Source organism: Mercenaria mercenaria, chromosome 10 (assembly GCF_021730395.1).
Source record: "Mercenaria mercenaria strain notata chromosome 10, MADL_Memer_1, whole genome shotgun sequence".
Lineage (NCBI taxonomy): Eukaryota > Metazoa > Mollusca > Bivalvia > Venerida > Veneridae > Mercenaria > Mercenaria mercenaria.
In genome coordinates, this window is record NC_069370.1 from 55,955,556 (window position 1) to 55,962,613 (window position 7,058).

A 7,058-nucleotide genomic window follows, 5' to 3' on the forward strand; every position below is an offset into this window, starting at 1 on the left:
TTTATTTGAAAATCAGTCTGAATGTCTAAATGAAATTTCGGACGGGTTTGATAGTGAATTATCTTTGTGTAAAATATGTCACTAGGTCAGCTCCTAGTAAAAAACATTGTTAAAACTGTTTAGGTAACACTTTCTATAAAATCTACACGAAAGCAGATATCTATAATTGGCTATATAAAATCTGAATCACTAAGTCAAAGTATAGTAAAATACTTATTAACGCTCTAGATGCCACCTTTTTACTTGCTGTACATGAAACCTGAGGCACTTTGAAAAATTGATCATCTGGGGGCCAAAACTAGATTACTAGGTCAAATAATAGATAAAACCATTTAAATGCCACAGAGACATCATATTCTCGTGATTTACATGAAACCTGGTATTTCCATAAGTGAGTCATTAGGACGAAAGCTAAACCTGTCACGTTGTCAAATGAAACTTGATTTCATTGTTTGTCTACAACCCGTCTACAATATTTTTCCATTACAGCTTCTTTTTGTTGTGGGCCTACTTTGCGATACATGGCTCTATGGCTGTGTTTGGGGTGCTCAGTGCTTCCGGGAAATCTACCTCATAAACCCTTGCCCAAGTTAAAAACAGAGTTATCTGTTATAAAATATAAATCAATAGATCAATCTCTAGAGGCTTTATTGTACTGTCTCTACATGAAACCTGGTCAGAATAATACGACACTGCCACCTAGGTTTTAACACAAGATTTACAAGTTCCATATTTGGCCAACACTAAATAGACATAACTAATTTGATTATGCTTCTCTCAGATCAGGTAGACAATGTGATCAGGTAGACAATGAGACAATGTGGTCTCTATGTTAGCAATATTTTTTCTACAATTTCACCTTGGTTTCTAACCTTGTTCCAGATAACCAAAGTTCGCAATTGAGCTAGAATTTATGCAAAAACCTATTCTTAATTCATTTAGAAAATGAGGCATCAAGTGTGTTTCCGAAGTTTTTATGATTTGACCAAATGACCTCATTTTTAACTCCAATGCCCCACTGTTGTCTGTGAAGACATATATTCTGCCTAGGTTTCATTTAAATCAAATAGAAAATATTTCTTCCTTTAACTAACTATGATTTGACCCAATGACATAGTATTGACCCAAGATGACCAATTGTTTTCATATATTTTATCAAGTTGCTCATTTTGCCTGGATAGAAGAAAACATAGCCTCTAGTGTTTGACACTCTGTAAGACTTTTTATTTTATGTTACAACAGAGAAAGCAGTTATCCAAATAGTTGTAATACATAATAAAATGGTTAAAAATTAATATTTTCAATATAATGCACTTAAACATTTAGATTCATAAATAAAGTTAACCATAACAATGGATTGAATAGTAATTTCTACTATGTTAATCCGTATTCGTACCTTTTGGTACATAGTTAATAAACAGTTATCGAAAATAGAACTTCATTGAAATAACAATATTTTATACACAGAACAAAAATGTGGCAGCTAAATTATAAACAAAGACATTATGAGACTTTAAACAACGTGTCTCTACTATTTGTGGCCTAATGACCTACTTTATGATCATAATGACATATTTATGAAATTCACTAAGATTTGCAAAACGACATTATTTTGACAAGATTTCATGAAGATCAGAGAGAGAAAAGGTTTTTCTATTATTAGATTTAGTGATCTAGTTTCTAGACTCCGGATGACCAGTACTTTCAAACTTGATCTTTGTCGCATAAAGACAAATCTGGTTCGTTTAAATCGGATAGAAAATGTGACCTTTGGTGAAGAAAACATTCTAATCAAGTGTCATTAAGAATGGGTCAAAATTGTGACCTCTAGAATAATATCAAGCCAATTGATGCGATCGACGATGCACGATCAGACGGGCGCAAGGCTATAACAATGAAAATAATGAAAACTTGAGCTCATGCCCGCTTAATAGGGAAAGCGCAGATCTACGGATCGCGGGGTCGCTAGTTTGATCCTCGGGCGAGGCGTAAGATCTATGTGACGATTTGATAAAAGACATCGTGTCTGAAATCATACGTCCTCCACCTCTTATTCATGTGGGAAAGTTGGCAGTTACTGGTTAGGTTAACTGCCCGCCGCTACATAACTGAAATTCCGTTGAAAAATTGGCATTAACCCAAAAACAAACGAACTAATGTTTAACTAAGTGTCCGGAATTGTATTTGAAATTTTTGAAAAGATCCCTCATTTTGTGCTAACCCAATCAGTTTACGCGTGTACACTCTGGCAAAATGCCATTGTACATGTTATACCCTACCCCTACGTATACTATAAGAACCATGATCATGAACGGGAAAATGCACTTACCCATTTCTATCGCACATTAGATGGGTACTTAATGCATATTGAACAAGTGGTAATTTATCTTTCATCGTATACCAGCTACATCGTCTCAACATTCCATATCGCAGAGACACTCCGCAAATTTTATGCTTTCGTCAACATTACAGAAAGATCTTCGATGAACTTCCCTAATGTAGTTCCGGTCCAGATAATAAAATTATTCTGGTTGGATGAAATGAAAATGTGTATAACTACAGGTATACGCTAGAACGTGTATATGCAACATAAATATGCAATGTGAATTAAATAAACAATACAAGTTAAAGCATAGCAAAAGTTCCTCCTAGGGCATATCTATGTAAATATAAAATGATCATCTTCTTAAAATTTTGGTTGCAATGTATGTTTTATACTGCCAAAAAATTTCAAGTAAGTATTTACGCTAGTTATTTAACATAAATTGTTAAATCCAACAACAAATTAAATCTGTTACCACTTTCAGTAGAGTAAATACGGCAATAAGACATTTACCCGGTTAATCATATACTGCCAAAAAAATTCAAGTTAGTATTTAGGCTAGTTATTTAACATAAATTGTTAAATCCAACAACAAATTAAATCTGTTACCACTTTCAGTAGAGTAAATACGGCAATAAGACATTGACCCGGTTAATCATTTACGATTCGATGCGTGAATTTGTTGCGCATAATTAGAGGGTCGCAATGGGGTTTGTTTTCATATATTAACTAAGCATTTCAAGGTAACGATAATATTTAGTTGTTTACATTTAAATTTGCTGATATATGTCTATCTGGTCGACTGAATGTATGTTATGTTCCTCAAGAATGGAGGAAATAACATCCTCGGGTTTAGTAATATGTAATCCACGGAACGCGTTCAGTCAGAGAGTCGCCTCAATTAGGAAAGAATAGTCGGTATCAGTAGCCCAGTCAAGTGTGACTTATTGAGCTATAATATTCCTTCTCAAGAGAAGGAATAATAAATGTGCACCATGTGATATTAAAAACAATTTCTAAGATGACTTCTAAGATGACTTCATTCATCATTTCAAGTTTTATTACATATTGCGTAAATATTTTGCTAAGTTTTATTATCATAATTCTGATTTAGTTTTAAAATTCAATAGTAATTTAAAGACACTTCTGCGAGAAGGTATTTCTAAACCCGTTTTTTATGGGGATGTGGTTTACAAACTTAGTAAGATCTTGGGTCACGGTAATTTTCCAAATGTATTTGGAAAGATTATCAAACGTTTTATTAAAAGAGGTTACGACCCAACTGTTTTGAGACATACCGCATGTTTAGTGTTCAACCCGTTTACAGTTGAACACTACGCTTCCCTCTTTGATTGCGTCTGACGGAAGAGGGGGAGGACTCTATGATAAGCAGTTTTTAAATCCTACCAGGACTGAACTGTTTTGATATTTGTCTTCTGGCCTGTTTCGTCGGGCCCTTAAGGGTGTTTCTCTTGTTGCTCTGTCTTCTGAAAAGGCATTGAGTACATACGTTTTTGGTTCTTTAGGTTTGTTTTTTATATATTTATACACGAGCATTTTTGTGTTTTACATGCCATGCCTTTTTGTTTCCATTACGTGTGTAACAGATTCACCTGGAGGGGATTACTTTTATTTACACTGTCCCATGTCTTTGGAACATGGTGGGGATAAGAGTGAGGTTAGGTGCACCATAACCCGGTTTAAGCTCCCCAGTGGTGTTTTTGCCACTGACCGTTCCAAGGCGGTGCCCCACTGTGTTCCTTTGTTTGTTCGTTTCGTCTTACGTGTTGGCTTTGTGTGCGTGTGTGTTGTTCGTTTTGTCCTTATGTGTTGGTTTTGTGTGTGTGTGTGTGTGTGTGTGTGTGTGTGTGGTGCACGCGTCTGCATGCTGGGGGTTTCGTTTTGAGGAGTCTACGTTTTTGGTGCGTGGCATTCCCTGTTTGATTTTTTTCTTTGTTTTTTATTGTATAATTGTGAATATTTTACATTCTTTTTTTGTTTGTTTACATTTCTCCTATCATGTGCTCTAGACCGGAACTACATTGGGGAAGTTCATCGAAGTTTTTTCTTCTGTAACGTTGACGAAAACATAAAATATGCGAAGTGCCTCTGCGATATGCATAGTACCCATTTCAATGTGAGAAATGTGCAATTTAAATGAGTTAGAGCATTTTCCCGTTCATGACCATGGTTCATATGGAAAACAACCTTGGGGTAGGGTATAACAAATCTGGCTACTAGAAAAAATAATTATGTTCTGACTTCATCAGTCTTAGCTCTGATTATACCTGTGTTTTTAGAAGACAAGGGGCATAATTATACAAAATTTAAATAGCCTCAGGAGTTATCCCCTGTGAACAAAACACAGGGTCTGAACATGGACTAGATATAACATGTACAATGGCATTTTCTTTCTGGTCTGGTGCCAGTACGTGTATATTTCTATTTGTAGAATAAGTCAAGACTACTGGGATATCTGCACTGTGCACTAGGGCTTCCATGCATGTAACTTTAATCAGAGCCATTACCGTCATTACATTTACGCAATCTCCTGAGAGTGTGTGCGGGGGGGGGGGGGGGGTACAGGAAAGTAAGCGTGTGTTAAAAGATCTCGTACTGTTCAAACACCTTTTTATCATGCGTGTTCCATGGCAAAACGTAAACGTATTACGGCCCCAAAACAGATAATTCAAAAGAAACTGCAGTCAACGTCACTAAACAACACTGACATTACCGCGCATTTGATGGGAATTTAAAGTCGCTGAAGTATATCCATTTATCACATGTTTAACGTCTTGGGAGTGAAATAAAGCCATTACATTAATTTGAAAATACACTAACTTTAGTGTAATAAAGCTTTGAGGCTGACGTCGTTTATTTATTGGAGACGTAAGTCGAATTGACTTTGTCTATAAAAGATAAAGAAAAAAGAAATTTTGATGTTTCAACAAGAAAAGCTTACATGTGATAAAAAAATATTACATTTGTGTCTTTCCACATTGAATTTATTAAACTCGTTGAATAAAACTGATAAAATGCTCGACAGAGCCTCGCATTTTATCTTTTTTTTTCAACTCGTTTAATAAATTCAGTTTGAAAAGACACGAATGTATTATCCTCTATTTATTACATTTTTACGCGTTTTATACATAAAATGTACTAGAATAGCGTAAGCGCATGTTCATTTCGCGTTATAACATACCGGGCTCGGACACCAATCAGTACTTCGGGATTCTGCGAAAAAATCCTACAAAGTATTTCATGTTACAAATAATTTATTATGAAATTTCGCACACGTTTAGAACAGTAGTTTGAAATTGAAAAGGGCGATGATCATTTTAATTCATTTTACAAATTCAACACAAAAATACACTTAATTTGTAATTTTCAAGACAGGAAAATCAAAATAAACGCGCAATGTCTTCTTAATCATGCCATAACTTAGAAATGCTTCATATTCATCATACCATCATATATCAGAAACAGACGCCAATATTTACCATTCAGTATCCTTACATATGATACTTACTCGTTTACTTAAAAGAAAATGCATTGACCTCTTTTTGTGACTTTTTACATAACATAACATAACATAAATTTTATTTGTCTTAAGCATGAAAAGCTCATCGACACAACAAAAAACATATAAACATATTTTTTTGGCATGCGTAAAATACATATTCATGTAAAATACATATTCATGTAAAGATGCGAGAAAAATCAAAATTAACATAAGCATAACACAAAGTATGAATTTTAAGATGTGAGAGTATATTCAAAAAACGAATGAACATAAATAGACTAATATCTAAGTGACATATGGTCTAACATTAGACTGTCTTAATTTAAAAGCTTTAGTAATATATAATGCAAGTTTCGTTAATGTATTCTTATTTGTCGAGTTTAATAATTCCATGAATTTAAAAACACTTGGATTTTCAGAGAAATATTTACTAATATACATTTTGAGCAGTTCTGCATAGCAGCTACACTTTAGAATGAAGTGGAACTCGTCTTCAAAATCATTAAGGTCACAAAAAACACATTTTCTTTCCTGTCTCGGTATGGGGTTTGCAGAATGTCTGGCTTTTTCAATCATTAAGTCATGAGAACTCAGTCTTATTTTAAGAATAGCCCTTCTACAGTTTATATTATTCCGAATTTTCAGATAATCTGACATTTCAAACACCTGTTTTAACTCTTTGTACATATGTAACGATGGGTGGAAGTTCATATTTTCTCTCCATTCATTTATGAATGTGTCTTTTAGTCGTTGCCTTAATACTGGTATAAACTGGTCCATGTTCACTGAACTGGGGAAAATCCAAACGTCACCAAATCCTATTTCGTTCAACATATTTCTCACTTTTAGAGACCAATTATCAATTCCTCTGTTCGTTAAATCTAACTGGCGTGACAGAATATTTGTCAATATACAATTTTCTCTTCTTTGGTGTATTTTTAAAAAGTATTTAATAATTCTTATTTTGCGTTCAATGATTAACGGCACACGGCCAGATTCTCCATACAAGCGTAGGTTGCTAGTTGACATTTTAGCATTAAAAGTCCACTTCAAAAACTTTCTGTGTACGCGTTCTATACATTCAGCGTTTGAGAAACCCCAGATTTCGCTTGAGTATGATAGAATTGAAGATACATACGCGTCAAACAGATTAAGCATGATTTCTGTCGGAACAGTTATATCTTTTATTATTGAGTAGAGCGATCCTATTGC